The 15,815-nt window shown below is 38.5% G+C and overlaps 1 protein-coding gene across 2 annotated transcripts in view; it reads right to left on the reverse strand.

The window, feature by feature from the left end:
* Positions 1 to 15,815, reverse strand: part of SSH2 (slingshot protein phosphatase 2) — a 243,713-nt gene that overhangs the window by 203,155 nt on the left and 24,743 nt on the right. The gene's annotated exons all lie outside the window — the stretch shown is intronic.

A 15,815-nucleotide genomic window follows, 5' to 3' on the forward strand; every position in this document is an offset into this window, starting at 1 on the left:
GCTGGTAAAAGCAATGCCATAAATATAATATTGGAATTCTAAATTTTGACACCTAGAGATGTAAGAGAATTAGAATGTTAGAGAGAAGCCTGTTTTTTGTTACAAAATAACTTGTTAAGAATCAAAAATACAATAAAATGATAATCAAGTACAAGACCATACTTAATATAGTTATGCATGTGCTGCTAGGATAAAAAATCTATTCATTCATTCATCTATCTGGCGATCAAACATCATTGAATGCATACTACATAGGACACTTGGCTGAATGGTACCTAAGGCTGAATCAAATGTGGATTGCACTCTTAAGCAGTCTTCAGTTTAGTACTAGAAGGAAAAAATAATTACATGGTAGAAAGGAGAGCTTACTTTCTTTCAAGGATTGGGGAGGGCTTTGTGGACAAGGGGTGTTTAAACGGGAGCCTGACACATAGAAGATGTGGACATATGGAAATGTGAGGAGAGTGTACTTGTGTATTCTGACTGGGTGGAGCCAGCAGGTTGAATACCATAAAGAGGTTAAATGGAATCCAGGCTTTATCCCGGAGCCCATGATTTTGCTATTAACTCACCCCACTTAACTCATAAAAGTTGAGATACTTCCCACTTCTAAACTATAATATGGAGCTAGTATTACCCTCCTCCTTGTCTGGGATTTTGTGAAGAGTAATTAATACTTACAAAGCAGTAATACTCTCAGAGGAAGTTTCTTTTCCTGAATTTTAAAAGATAGAAAATTATTTTACACATTACATTTTCTAGTTTCTCCTTTAATAAGTTTTGCATCAACCATAGTTACCTTCTCTATTAAAGCCAATTTAATAAATAAAACTCAGACAATTTCTCAAAGTATCACAGAATTCTTTGGCCTCCTTGGATCTTTGTTGGCCTCCTTATTAGGCTAACAACCAAGGAAAGACACAGCAACTGCCTGCAAGGTGTAATAGTGAGATAGAAAATACACTCAGATGAATTAATTTGTTGCAATCAGAACATAAGCTTCTTAACATTAAGTAATTCTCAGAGACTAGAAGGGTTGTTATATATGGATTTAGTCCAACTTACACAGATGAGGGAACTAAGGCTGAGGGAGATCCAATGACCTGCCCAAGATTATCCACATGATTAATGGCAGACCTAGGACTTCCATTTCTGGTCCGTCATCCTTTCTTTTAAACCAGAGGTCAAAAACCAGGACTCACTGGAAAAATTCTGTCTACAGAATTGTTCAGTATAGCCCTCATGGTTTTTTAAAATTATTAATCTGAATTCTTAAAGCAAGAGACACACAGAGACTCTGTTACAGACTCTGTCTATTCCCTAAGTCTTGTGTGTGCTTGGGATTCTCCAGGCAAGAATACTAGAGTGGGTTGCCATTCCCTTCTCCAGGGGATCTTCCCAAGCCAGGGATGAAACCCAGGTCTCCTTCTTTACCATCTGAGCCACCAAGAAAACCCCTTCAGTTCAGTTCAGTCGCTCAGTCGTGTCAGACTCTTTGCGACCCCATGAACTGCAGCATGCCAGGCCTCCCTGTCCATCACCAACTCCCGGAGTTCACTCAAACTCGTGTACCTACTGACCTGGGGAGTTCCCCTTTCAGTATCCTATCATTTTGCCTTTTCATACTGTTCATGGGGTTCTCAAGGCAAGAATACTGAAGTGGTTTGCCATCCCCTTCTCTAACTCAGTTAGACCCCTCCACCATGACCCACCCGTCTTGGGTAGCCCCACACAGCATGGCTTAGTTTCACTGAGTTAGACAAGGCTGTGGTCCGTGTGATTGGATTGACTAGTTTTCTGTGATTATGGTTAGAAAACAAGCAAGTAGTATGAATATGTGAATTGAGACTATCTAAGGGGTTTTCTGGAGAAGGCGATGGCACCCCACTCCAGTACTCTTGCCTGGAAAATCCCATGGACAGAGGAGCCTGGTGGGCTGCAGTGTGTGGGGTCACTAAGAGTCGGACACGACTGAGCAACCTCACTTTCACTTTTTACTTTCATTCATTGGAGAAGGAAATGGCAACCCACTCCAGTGTTCTTGCCTGGAGAATCCCAGGGACAGGGGAGCCTGGTGGGCTGCCGTCTATGGGGTCGCCCAGAGTCGGACATGACTGAAGCGACTTAGCAGCAGCAAGGGCTTTTCTTAGATAGTCTCAATTCACATATTCATACTACTTGCCTGGCACTGGTAGAATGAATTCTGACCATTTTCTCTATCCTCCCTTCTCTAATAGTAGATGCTGAATTTAAACAACTAAGTCAATTAATTCCCGACCATCCCAAATCTCGAATGCCATTTTTTTTCTTTTCCTTAATAATATTAGCTCATTTTTGAGGAGCGTGTGTGTTTGTGTGTTAATCACTCAGTTGTGTCCAACCCCCTGGACTGTAGTTGGCCAGTATCCTCTGTCCATGGTATTCTCTAGGCAAGAATACTGGAGTCGATTGCCATTCCCTTCTCCAGGGGATCTTCTTGACCCAGGGATCAACCTGGGTATCCTGCACTGCAGGCAGAATCTTTACCATCTGAGCCACCAGGGAAGCCTCATTCTTTGTGTAGGTCATGTTATAAAAACACAGAGATATGCTCAAGGTTATAAAGCTCACTAGTGACAGACCTAGGGCTAGACCCTGGGATTATGGGCTGGGTTCAGAGGCCTTTTATTTCTCTTCCAGTTTTATTCACATATACATACAGCACTGTATAAGTTTAAGGTATACAGCATAAAGATGTGACTTACCTGTATCATGAAACAATTTTATAGTAAGTTTAGTGACCATCCATCATCTCATATAGATACAAAATTAAATAGCAAAGTTTGTGTAATGACAACTCTTTGGATTTACTCTCTAAACAACTTCCATAGTTGACCTACAACACTGTCAGTTCCTATTACACAACACAAGGACTTTTCTCGATACATTTTTAAATGATCACCATATTAAGTCTAGTTATGATGTCACCATACAAAGATATCACTTAGTCATTGACTATATTCTGTACACTATGTATTTCATATCTGTGACATTTCTTTTGCAACTGAATTTTGCACCTCTGAATCTCCCTCACCCACTTCTTTATTCCCCCATTCCCTTCTCCTCTGGTAACCACCTGTTTGTTCTCTGTGTTTATAACTGTTTCTGTTTTATGTTTGTGTTATTTGTTTTTTAGATTCCACATTTAAGCAAAATGATACAGTATTTGTCTTTCTCTGACTTATTTCACTTAACACAATATTCTCTAGGTCTATCCACGCTATAGCAATGGCAAGGTTTCACTCTTTTTATGGCTGGGTAGTATTCCATTGTATATATTCCACATCTTCCTTAACCATTCATCTTTTGATGGGCATTTGGGCTGCTTCCATATCTTGGCTACTGTAAACAATGCTGCAATGAACACAGGGGTGAATATATATTTTCAAATCGGAGTTTTTGTTTTCTTCAGATAAATACCCAGGAGTGCAATTACTGCATCATATGCTAGTCCTACTTTTAATTTTCTGAGAAATTTTCATACTGATTTCTACCATAGCTGCACCCATTTACATTTCCATCAACAGTGCACAAGAGTTCCTTTTTCTCCACATCCTTGCCAACATTTGTTAAATGTTATCTTTTTGATAGTAACCATTCTGACAGGTGTGACGTGATATTTCATTGTGGTTTTGATTTGCATTTCCTTGATGATTAGTGATGTTGAGCATCTTCTCAGGTGTCTATTGGCCATCTGGATGTCTTCTTTGGAAAAATGTCTATTCAGATCATCTGTCCATTTTTCAGTTGGTTTTTTTTTTTTTTTTGACGTTGAGTTTTATGAGCTCTTGTATATTTTGGATATTAACCCTTCATCAGACACATCATTTGCAAATATCTTCTCCAGTTCAGTAGGTAGCCATTTTATTTTGCTGATAGTTTCTTTTGATAGTTCAATGTAGTCTCATTTGTTTATTTTTGCTTTGTTCTCCTCTGCCTGAGGACACATATCCAGAAAAAAATGTTACTAAGACCAATGTCAAAGGGAGTATGTCTACATTTTCTTCTAGAAGTTTTGTGGCTTCAAATCTTATATTTAAATCTTAAACCTTATATAAGATTGCTCTGAGCTGTACAGTAGTAAGATACACTGTGTTCATGGATTGGAAGAATTAATATTATTTAAATGACCATACTACCACAGGAAAAATACAAGTTCAAACAATTCCTATCAAAGTACCAAAAGCATTGTTCACAGAACTAGGACAACTATTCTAAAATCTATACGGAAACGCAGGTAAGTCTTTTTATTCAGCTTTGAGCCCAAAGGACCAAATAGCATATCCCACAACAATTCATCTATAGTTTAATTCCTTCTTTTCAGAAAAATATTTATATCAAACTAAAAGTGAACATATTTTAGTCAAGAGTATATTCCACACAAGGTACAGTGAGTCTGAAAGATAATAAGTAGTATTTACATGCTTATTATATGTTCCAGGTTGTCTTCAAATACAAATGCATAACCAATGATCACAAATGGACTGTAAGTATTAAATGACTAAACATTTAGAAAAGGAGAAAACTGAAGACTAGAAAACAGAATTTAATATTTCCCTGCTAACATCTACACATATGTGAAGTACTGAAGATATCCCAAGCCTCAGCTACAGTAGCTATAAAATAAGCTTATTGTCAATCGGCCACCAAAGAATAGCAGGATGGCTTTTAGATGAAAAAGAGAAATAGAATCTTTATATTAAATAGAATTAGGGAATTGTAAACCATCTGCAGCACCCATTTCCCCAATTTTATTAATAACAAACTAATGAAGAAAAGTACACCTGGGAAATGTATTAGAACTTGAAAAATTCCCTAAAAAACTATAAAATGAATTCAAACGTTTAAAAGCTTCAGGGAGAAAAAAAAATTAAATATCTCCATTGAGAAACAGCCTGCATAACTGGCTCCTTAAGATGTAAAGGAAAATTGTTTTGTTATAGAATTCAATGGCTAGAGGATTCTGGGACATACATAGGTTGTTACATACCTATCAACTTTGTCACCTGAATAGCTATACAATGGTAAGTCTTTTTTTAACTTTTCCTAAAATGAGAATAAAATTTTTAATTTTTAGGAAATGATGTTTTGGGGGCATACTCAGTACTGGACCATTCACTCCTTCCTAAAACTCTTCTGGCATCTGTGATACCACTCTCTACCGGTCTTCCTCAAATCGCTTTACAGTTGTTCCTTCTCAGTCTCTGTCAGGTATTTATTTTCTACCACTCCTTAAACACAAGGGCTCTCAGGCTCTGTCACTAGCATCTACTTCCATGGGCGTTCCTTCAGTGATTTCATCTCTCTCATTATAAACTAATTTCCAGTTTTTATCCCCAGTCCTCTTGAATATCCTACTGCCTAATGGGAACATATCTGCTTAGATGTTTCACAGGATTACACACTCAGCAGTCCACAACTGAACTCATCTTCTTCTTGCAGAAGCTTTACTTCTTGTATCTTTGTTAATGGAACCCACCACCTGCTCAGACCAACAAACTTGAAAATCTTCAACAGTCAATTTAGGCTTCTCCTTCTGCCTCATCTCTCACAAACCATTATCAAGGCCCCATACCACTTTACTTTTTATATTTTTCTCTAACCTGTTTCATCCTCTCTATCCCAACCACAATTGCCTTAGCTTGGGCCTCTGTTAGTTTTAGGACTTGGCTACTGCAATGATCTCATCTAAGTCACAATTCTAACTTTGCTTCTGTGAATAAAGTTCATGTTCTTCATGGCCAAAAGCAGCATTTCCTGTGTCAGTTATCTATGGATGCTTATGAAAATGCCTATTTCTAGACCAGTCTGAAATTTTACACACTTCCCAAGTAATTGTGATACAATGTAAAACTTGAGAAAGAAAGGCTAAAGTTTAAGTCCAAAAGTCTTGCCAAGGCACACAAGGTACTGAAGGGCTTGGCCCTTTGTCTACTTAGCTCTCTAAGCTAGCATCTCCCTCTCTCCCCCATCAAGTCTTTATTATTTAGAATACTGAATTTTTCTGCACTTATCTCAGAGCCTTTGGTTTCCTTTCCCTTGTATTTTGTCCCCTTTCTTCACTTCATCAAGCCTTACTCAACCTTTTTGGAATCAGGAAAGAAGGTCCATCGTGAAACTGCTTTTATTCTTTCAAGCAGACACTTAGCTCCCAAATCGTATTAACCAAAAACTGGCTTTCTTTGAAACGGTATCATAGAAAGATATTTGGTCTTTGTCTCTGGCTCCAGGCATAGAGCTCCTAAAGCCCTTGTGATTTCCTGAGTGATAAGGGTGATGGAGCATCTTTTGTTCTAATGAGGTGACTCTTGGTGGGTCCCTAAATAGCTTCAGGATGGGAACTAGTGGCCAGAACAATCAAGTCTTAATTAGAAGCTTGGAAATTTCAGCCCTACCCTGCAAACACTAGGAAGAGGAGAGGGGTTGGAAACTGAGTTAACCATCAATAGCCAATGATTTAATCAGTCATGTCTAAGTGATGCAATCTCCATAAAAACTCATAAAGGACAGGATTCTGAGAACTTTCAGGTTGGTATACACATCAAGGTGCTGAGATGGTGAGACACCTGGAAAGGTCATGGAAGCTCCATAAGGCAAGCTCCCTCATAGCTTGCCTTATGCATCCCTTCCTTTCGCCTAGTCCTGGAGTTGTATCCTTTTTAATAAACCGGTAACAGCAAGTAAAGTACTTTCCTGAGCTCTATGAGTGCTTCTAGCAATTATTATTGAACCTGAGGAGAGAGGCTGTGGGAACCCCTGACTTTGTAGCCAACTTGGATAGAAGTGTGAGTAATGTGGGGACTCAATACTTGAGAGACTGGTGTCTGAAGTAAGGACAGTCCTGTGGGACTACATCCTTAAATTTATGGAGTCAGATGGTAACTCTGGGTAGTTATCAGAACTGAACTGACACATAACTGGTGTCCTCAAAGAACTGGAGAGTTGGTTGCTGTCAGGAAGAAAAACATCATCTCACTTGCCTTCAGAAGTATGTGTATTCTCTGAAGGAGATGGAACTTATGATTAGGAAAATAGGTAAAATTATTATCCTTCTCCATTTTTATCAATCTACTGCTAAAATCAAAGGTATCTCATTCTAATACAACCAAAAACAACAAAGGAAGACTCTCTGGGATTTTCCACTGACCAGATTTTCAAAAACAGTCCTTAAAGTACCCCATTTGACCTGTTAAAATTGATGACAGGAAACTGGAATCATTAGGAGGAAATGTAACAATGCCTTTTACGGTACTAAAGTGGATTAAGTCTAATTCCACAGCTTCCTGAAGGAGAAAGCCCACGTTTATATATGGGCTTTTCTAATACCCTCCAAACTTAAACTCACATCAGTAAATGTTATGTTTGATTAAGAGTAATTTTCATGAAAACTTAAATACAATTCAAGTGAATCTTTAAAAGAGGTTTCAACATTTATCAGAGGGCCTCTTTGTTTTCTCCTTGAAAACTGCTTCTGTTATAAAACTAAGTCGTTCACTGTGAAAGAAAAATGTTAAAAATATAAAAACATACAGAACACGTCAAGTCTTAAAGTGTTAGTCGCTGAGTTGTGTTTGACTCTTTGCAAACCCGTGGACTGCAGCCCTCCAGGCTCCTCTGTCCATGGATTCTGACAATACTGGAGTGGGTACTCCCTTCTCCAGGGGATCTTCCTGGGATCGAACAAGTAGATTCTTTACTGTCTGAGCCACCAGGGAAGCCCACAAGTCTTAAAAACTACCCATGATTCTACCATCCCAAGGGATTCCATGGTTTTATGTATTACCTTCTAGATACACAGGCAGAAAAGTGTTTTATTATGTAAAAGGTGATTTTACACTGTAGAAGTGTTTTAAAATATGCTTTTATAAATGAAAATTTACTGTCACTGTAATTTTTAAAATTATTTTAAATCAAACAAATGAAGCAAGGATACATTGTTTAAAAAATTCCAACTACACCAGTAAACATAAAGTTCCTTTTAGAAAAATCCCAGGTTCGGTTTCCTCCCAAGTTAAGTGGACCTATTAGCCAGACTTTTAGACATGTGTATGTGTACATTTGCACAACAGAAATGTTTTATTTTACATAAACAGTATTATATTATATTTGCATGTACATTCGCAGTCACTCAGTCGTGTCTGACTTTCGGTGATCTCATGGACTATAGCCGCCAGGCTCCTCTCTCCGTGGGATTTCTAGGCAAGAATATCGAAGTTGGTTGCCATTTCCTTCTCCAGGGGATCTTACTGACCAAGGGTTCAAACCCATGTCTCCTGCATTGGCAGACAGATTATCATTTACTGTCCTGTAATTTGCTTTCTTTTGTAATTTGCTTTCTTTACTCAGTATGTTATTTGGAAGATCTTTCCCTGTCAATACACATGGATGTATCCCATTCTCCGTAAGCTCTGCCTAGTTGTCCTGAGTGTAAGCATTCTCATGTGAATGAATAAGGGATTTGTTTTGCTATTACAGACAATGCTACAACAATCATTCTTGTAGCATGTGCTTGAGTTACATGTAAGAATTTTTTTTAAGGGCAGAAAACAAGAAAGGAAACTGCAAAGTCATAAGTACAGGTAATTTAAGTTTTAACAGATACTACCAAATTGCCCTCCACTGGCTATACCAAATTCTAGGTCCACAAACAGTTTATGATACTACTTTTTGCTCTATTCCCTCATTCAGTTCAGTTCAGTTGCTCAGTCTTGTCCAACTCTTTGCAACCCCGTGGACTGCACCATGCCAGGCCTCCCTGTCCGTCACCAACTCCTGGAGTTTACTCAAACTTATGTCCATCAAGTTGGCGATGCCATCCAATCATCTCAACCTCTGTTATCCCCTGTTGTCCTCCTCTCCTCCCACCTTCAATCTTTCCCAGCATCAGAGTCTTTTCCAATGAGTCAGTTCTTCGCATAGGGGGCCAAAGCATTGGAGCTTTAGCTTAAGCATCAGTCCTTCCAATGAATATTCAGGACTGATTTCCTTTAGGATGGACTGGTTGGATCTCCTTGCAGTCCAAGGGACTCTCAAGAGTCTTCTCCAACACCACGGTTCAAAAGCATCAATTCTTCAGCACTCAGCTTTTTTTATAGTCCAACTCTCACATCCATACACGACTACTGGAAAAACTATAGCCTTAACTAGCTGGACCTTTGTTGGCAAAGTAATGTCTCTGCTTTTGAATAGGCTGTCTAGGTTGGTCATAACTTTTCTTCCAAGGAGAAAGCGTCTTTTAATTTCATGGCTGCAGTCACCATCTGCAATGATTTTGGAGCCCAAGAAAATAAAGTCTGACACTGTTTCCACTGTTTCCACATCTATTTGCCGTAAAGTGATGGGACTGGATGCCATGATCTTAATTTTTCGAATGTTGAGCTTTAAGCCAACATTTTCACTCTCCTCTCTCACTTTCATCAAGAGGCTCTTTAGTTCTTCACTTTCTGACATAAGGGTGGTGTCATCTGCATATCTGAAGTTATTTATATTTCTCCCGGCAATCTTGATTCCAGTTTGTGCTTCATCCAGCCCAGCATTTCTCATGATGTACTCTGCATATAAGTTAAATAAGCACGGTGACAATATACAGCCTTAATATACTCCTTTCCCGATTTGGAACCAGTCTGTTGTTCCATGTCCGGTTCTAACTGTTGCTTCCTGACCTGCATACAGATTTCCCAAGAGGCAGGTCAGGTGGTCTGGTATGCCCATCTCTTTCAGAATTTTCCACAGTTTATTGTGATCCACACAGTCAAAGGTTTTGGCATAGTCAATAAAGCAGAAATAGATGTTTTTCTAGAACTCTCTTGCTTTTTCGATGATCCAGTGGATGTTGGCAATTTGCTCTCTTGTTCCTCTGCCTTTTCGAAAACCAGCTGGAACATCTGGAAGTTCACAGTTCATGTACTGTTGAACCTTGGCTTAGAGAATTTTGAGCACTACTTTACTAGTGTGTGAGATGAGTACAATTGTGCAGCAGTTTGAGCATTCTTTGGCATTGTCTTTCTTTGGGACAGGAATGAAAACTGACATTTTCCAGTCCTGTGGCCACTGCTGAGTTTTCCAAATTTGCTGACATATTGAGTGCAGCACTTTCACAGCCAGCATCATCTTTTAGGATTTGAAATAGCTCAACTGAAATTCCATCACCTCCTCTAGCTTTGTTCGTAGTGATGCTTCCTAAGGCCCATTTGACTTCTCATTCCAGGATGTCTGGCTCTAGGTCACTGATCACACCATCATGATTATCTAGGTCATGAAGACCTTTTTTGTATAGTTCTTCTGTGTATTCTTGCCACTTCTTCTTAATATCTGTGCTTCTGCTAGGTGCATACCATTTCTGTCCTTTATCGAGCCCATCTTTGCATGAAATGTTCCCTTGGCATCTCTAATTTTCTTGAAGAGATCTCTAGCCTTTTCCATTCTGTTGTTTTCCTCTATTTCTTTGCACTGATAGGTGAGGAAGGCTTTCTTATCTCTCCTTGCTATTCTTTGGAACTCTGCATTCAGTTGGGTATATCTTTCCTTTTCTCCTTTGCTTTTTGCCTCTCTCCTTTTCTCAGCTATTTGTAAGGCCTCCCCAGACAGCCGTTTTGCTTTTTTGCATTCCCTCATTACATCAGTTATTATCAAATTAAATATATTTGCTAACCCATGGGTGAAAAGTTTTATCTTATTTTTAAATTTCTCTAATTATTAATGAAGTTGAATGTATTTTCTTATGAGTCATTTTTATTCCCTCTCCTATGAATTTATTTTTCTATTATTGTTTTTAGGAGTTCTTTATGGATCAGGAGTATAAAGCATTTGCTCTATATACTGCAAATACTTCTCAATTATTGCTTGTTTTCTAGGGTAATTATGGTATCTTCTCTTATTAAAATTTATATTTGACATAGTCAAATTTATTAATCTTTTTTGGGGGGCTTTTGTGCTTAGTCACCTACTTAAGATTTTTCCTTTCTCAAGGGAACATAAACTTTCCTATATTTTTCCTCTAATAACTTTATATTTTTTTTTTAATTTTTATTTTTACTTTATTTTACTTTACAATACTGTATTGGTTTTGCCATACATTGACACGAATCCACCACGAGTGTACATGAGTTCCCAAACATGAACCCCCCTCCCACCTCCCACCCCATATCATCTCTGGATAATCCCCGCGCACCAGCCCCAAGCATCCTGTATCAAACATAGACTGGCGGCGATTCGTTTCTTACTTGATAGTATACATGTTTCAATGCCATTCTCCCAAATCATCCCACCCTCTTCCTCTCCCAGAGTCCAAAAGACTGTGCTATACATCTGTGTCTCTTTTGCTGTCTTGCATACAGGGTTATCATTACCATCTTTCTAAATTCCATATATATGCATTAGTATACTGTATTGGTGTTTTTCTTTCTGGCTTACTTCACTCTGTATAATCGGCTCCAGTTTCATCCATCTCATTAGAACTGATTCAAATGTATTCTTTTTAATGGCTGAGTAATACTCCATTGCGTATATGTACCACAGCTGTCTTATCCATTCATCTGCTGATGGACATCTAGGTTGTTTCCATGTCCTGGCTATTATAAACAGTGCTGCGATGAACACTGGGGTACACATGTCTCTTTCAATTCTGGTTTCCTCGGTGTGTATGCCTAGCAGTGGGATTGCTGGGTCATAAGGCAGTTCTATTTGCAATTTTTTAAGGACTCTCCACACTGTTCTCCATAGTGGCTGTACTAGTTTGCATTCCCACCAGCAGTGTAAGCGGGTTCCCTTTTCTCCACACCCTCTCCAGCATTTATTGCTTGCAGACTTTTGGATCACAGCCATTCTGACTGGTGTGAAGCGGTACCTCATTGTGGTCTTGATTTGCATTTCTCTAATAATGAGTGATGTTGAGCATCTTTTCATGCGTTTGTTAGCCATCCGTATGTCTTCTTTGGAGAAATGTCTATTTAGTTCTTTGGCCCATTTTTTGATTGGGTCATTTATTTTTCTGGAATTGAGCTGCAGAGGTTGCTTGTATATTTTTGAGATTAGTTGTTTGTCATTCGCTTCATTTGCTATTATTTTCTCCCATTCAGAAGGCTGTCAACTTTATATATTTTTAAATGTGTAGGTCTATAACCCATCTAGGATTTTTCAGTTTGATCTAGTGTGGGGCTCTAACTTTTGTTTTTATATGGACAGCTAATTATCAATTCCAGGTGTAGTTCTTCCTATCACCAACGATTTGAAACATTATTTCTATCGTGCAGTAAATCCTTATATACACACATAAACCTATCTGTTTCATTAATTTATGCTGCTTTAGGAAAAGTTTATAATATATTTTGATATCCTCTAGGGCACATCTCCTCTAACCCTCTTATTTAAAAGTATCTTGCTGGGCGTCCCTGGTGGCTCAAAGCTGAAGAATTCGCCTGCCAGTATAGGAGTCACGGGTTTCATTCCTGGTCAGAGAAGATCCCATATGCCGAGGAACAACTAAGCCTGTGCGCCACAACTATTGAGCCTGTGCTTTAGAGCCCAGAACCACAACTACTGAGCCCATGCACAACTTCTGAAGCCTGCGTGCCAGGAGAGCCCATGTTCCACTACAAGAGAAGCCACTGCAGTGAGAAGGTCCTGTACTGCAACTGGAGAGTAGCCCCCACTCGCCACAACTAGAGAAAAGCCCTCTTAGCAACAAAGACAAAACACAGCCAAAAATAAACAAACAAACAAAAATATAGATATAATAAAAATAAAAGCATCCTGCTATTCTTGAGCATCTTCTCTTCCACATAATTTTTAGAATCAAGTTTCAAAAAGCCAGTTAGGATTCTGACGGGGATTGCACTGAAGCTGTAAGCTATCTAGGGTAGAAATGGCCTCTCTGCTATATTAAGCCTTTTCTTTGAGGAACATGCACAGATCTCCACTCAGGTTTTCTTTTACATGCTTCAGTAGGGTTGATGTAGGTCTTACAGATTTCTTGTCAAAGTGCTGCCAGGCACAGCAGGCACTCTGTAAATGGTAGCTACTATTATTACTAAGGGTTTATTGGTTGCAGTAGACTAAAAATAAACCAAGAAGCATATTCTAGAAACCACTGTCAGTTTCCCAGGACAAAACTAAATCTGGATCCTAAATTAGCCTTCAACCCCCCATCTCCCTTCTTATTCTTACCTCTATTCCAATGAAAAGGTCCATTTTTCAGAATTATTTTAAAAATAAGTTTTAAAAAATCTAATTTTAGTCACTAATATAGTAATTCACTAGAGAATATATTTAAGCCTTGAACAGTCTCTAGGCAGATCCTTAATAAAACACTAAAAGCATCTAAAAATACATTTCCAAGACAGAGCATGTAAATCACATTTCCTGTGCAGGAACTGAGGTTTCTACTCTATGGATCCAGAGGTCAGTTAACAGAATTATCTCTCAGTGTGTTCTGTATGCTTGCCAATAATTACCATAAAATGCAAGGAACAAAACCCAATTAGAGTACTCAAATTATATTCCGTGGTTTCAAGGACACTTTACCAAGAGTATACAGTATCTTTGAATGCTAAAACGGAATAGGACCTTAGAGATTCAACTCTTATTCCTCAGATGAGAAAACTAGGGCCGGAGAGATGAAGAGATAGGCTAGGGTCACAGAATTAAATGGGAGCAAAGCCAGATGAATGGCTCTTCTACCATGCCAATGTTACTTCTTCTAGATCATGCAACCTGTGTTACTTTGGGGCCATCTATTTCAGGATTCACCTACTCCTATGGATGATATTTTGGTAACAATATAATAGCCAGGATCAGTAATTAATTAATGTCATAAAAGCAAGCTATTACCATAGATTAGAATGCATTCAATAGAATAAAAAAATGCCTTGGAGCACGCACGGGGATTTTTGTACATTTGGGATGTTATCATTATGGAATTGTTTAATGAGGATTAATGGAGGATAAGGTTGAGTTTTAGAAGGGGAAAAAAAAACAGGGCACTTCAGGTGTGTTTCATAGATCCTCTTTTGTAGACCTATCTAAAATGACATATGGAATTTAAGATTAGAGTTTCAGACAGGAAAGATAAAGCAGGCCAGTGTTTCACATGAGCTGTTAAAACAACACGCCCTGAAGTCAGGCTCAGTTCAGTTCAGTCATTCATTCGTGTCTGACTCTTTGTGACCCCATGGACTGCAGCACGCCGGGCTTCCCTGTCCATCACTAACTCCTGGAGCTTGCTTAAACTCATGTCCATCAAGTCAGTGACGCCATCCAACCATCTCATCCTCTGTCGTCCCCTTCTCCTCCTGCCTTCAATCTTTCCCAGCATCAGGGTCTTTTCCAATGAGTTAGTTCTTTGCATCAGGCTACCTGGATTCTAATCCTGTTCTACCCCTTATCTGTTCTTCAATTTCCTCATCCATAAAATGAAGAGAATAAGAGTGCCTATCCTCAGAAGGTTCTGGGATCATACCTGCAAAAAGTTTAGAAGAGTGCCTGGCAGTTCAAAATAAACGCTCAGGAAATGTTGGTTATTCTTCTTTCTGTCTCTTTAGAGAAAAGAAAATCTGTAATCCTCACAGAACAGGGAATAGATCTATTTTTTAATGGTCTTCTGCACTGGAGATTAGGGGATGCTGTTACTAAATATTAATGTTAGAAAAGAATTTTAAGCTTTGTAATTTAATGTGAAAATAAACATTTCTTTCCTCATCTTTTATAAAAATCAGGATGATTTTACCAAATGCAGAACAGTGAAGATAAAGGAAGAAATTGCTTAGACAGATAATGCACTGACCTCACTATAGAAAATGACAGACACCAGCAAGAAAAATCCTAAATCCAAGCTGAAGACTGGGGAGCCTTTATGGTTCCATGGAATGGTTAGAACAGACTTTGAAGAGCATCAAACATAAAGTGTATTCCTTTCCCACCAAAATTTCAGAAATCAGAACTGGAGCTTTAGATACAATACTTTGTTCCAGAGTAGAGACAAACTTGGAAATTGGACAACCCTCTGGGGTAGGATCCATATGAATGCAAAATACAAACTTAGTAACTTTTACAAATCAAATACTGTGATGCTTTATGTTGCCATAGTTTTAAAAGCAATGTTAATTACATAAACACCAGAAAAAGTCACTATAAAGAAAGGAAATTAAAATAATTTATGTAATTTCCTAAGGAACTTACCATCCTTCCAATTTAAAATAATGAAATGCATTTTAGAGAAATATTGAGTCTGGTTTTTTAAAGGAGCAAACAAATAGTGTTAACTGGATAGCCACCTGTAAACAAATTAAGCTGGACACTTACACACAAAAATCAATTCAAAATGGATCAAAGAGCTAAATATAAGGGAAAAACGATAAAACTCTCAAAAGGAAACATAGGGGTGAATCTTCATGATCACAGGGTTTACAAAGGATTCTAACATACACACTAAAAGCACAAGCACAAAACAAAAAAGATAAATTTGATGCCATCAAAATTAAAAAGCTTTGTGCTTCAAAGGACACCATAAAGGAAATAAAAGACAATCCACAAGAGAAACTATTTGCAAATCATATATTTGACAAGGGACTTGTTCCTAGAATATACAAAGAACTCTTCAGTTCAGTTCAGCTCAGTTGTGTCTGACTCTTTGCGACCCCAAGGACTACAGCACGCCAGGCCTCCCTGTCCACCACTAACTCCTGGAGTTTACTCAAACTCATGTCCATTGAGTCGGTGATGCCATCCAACCATCTCATCCTCTGTCGTCCCTTTCTTCTCCCACCTTCAATCTTTCCCAG

This window comes from Capra hircus, chromosome 19 (genome assembly GCF_001704415.2).
Source record: "Capra hircus breed San Clemente chromosome 19, ASM170441v1, whole genome shotgun sequence".
Classification (NCBI taxonomy): domain Eukaryota; kingdom Metazoa; phylum Chordata; class Mammalia; order Artiodactyla; family Bovidae; genus Capra; species Capra hircus.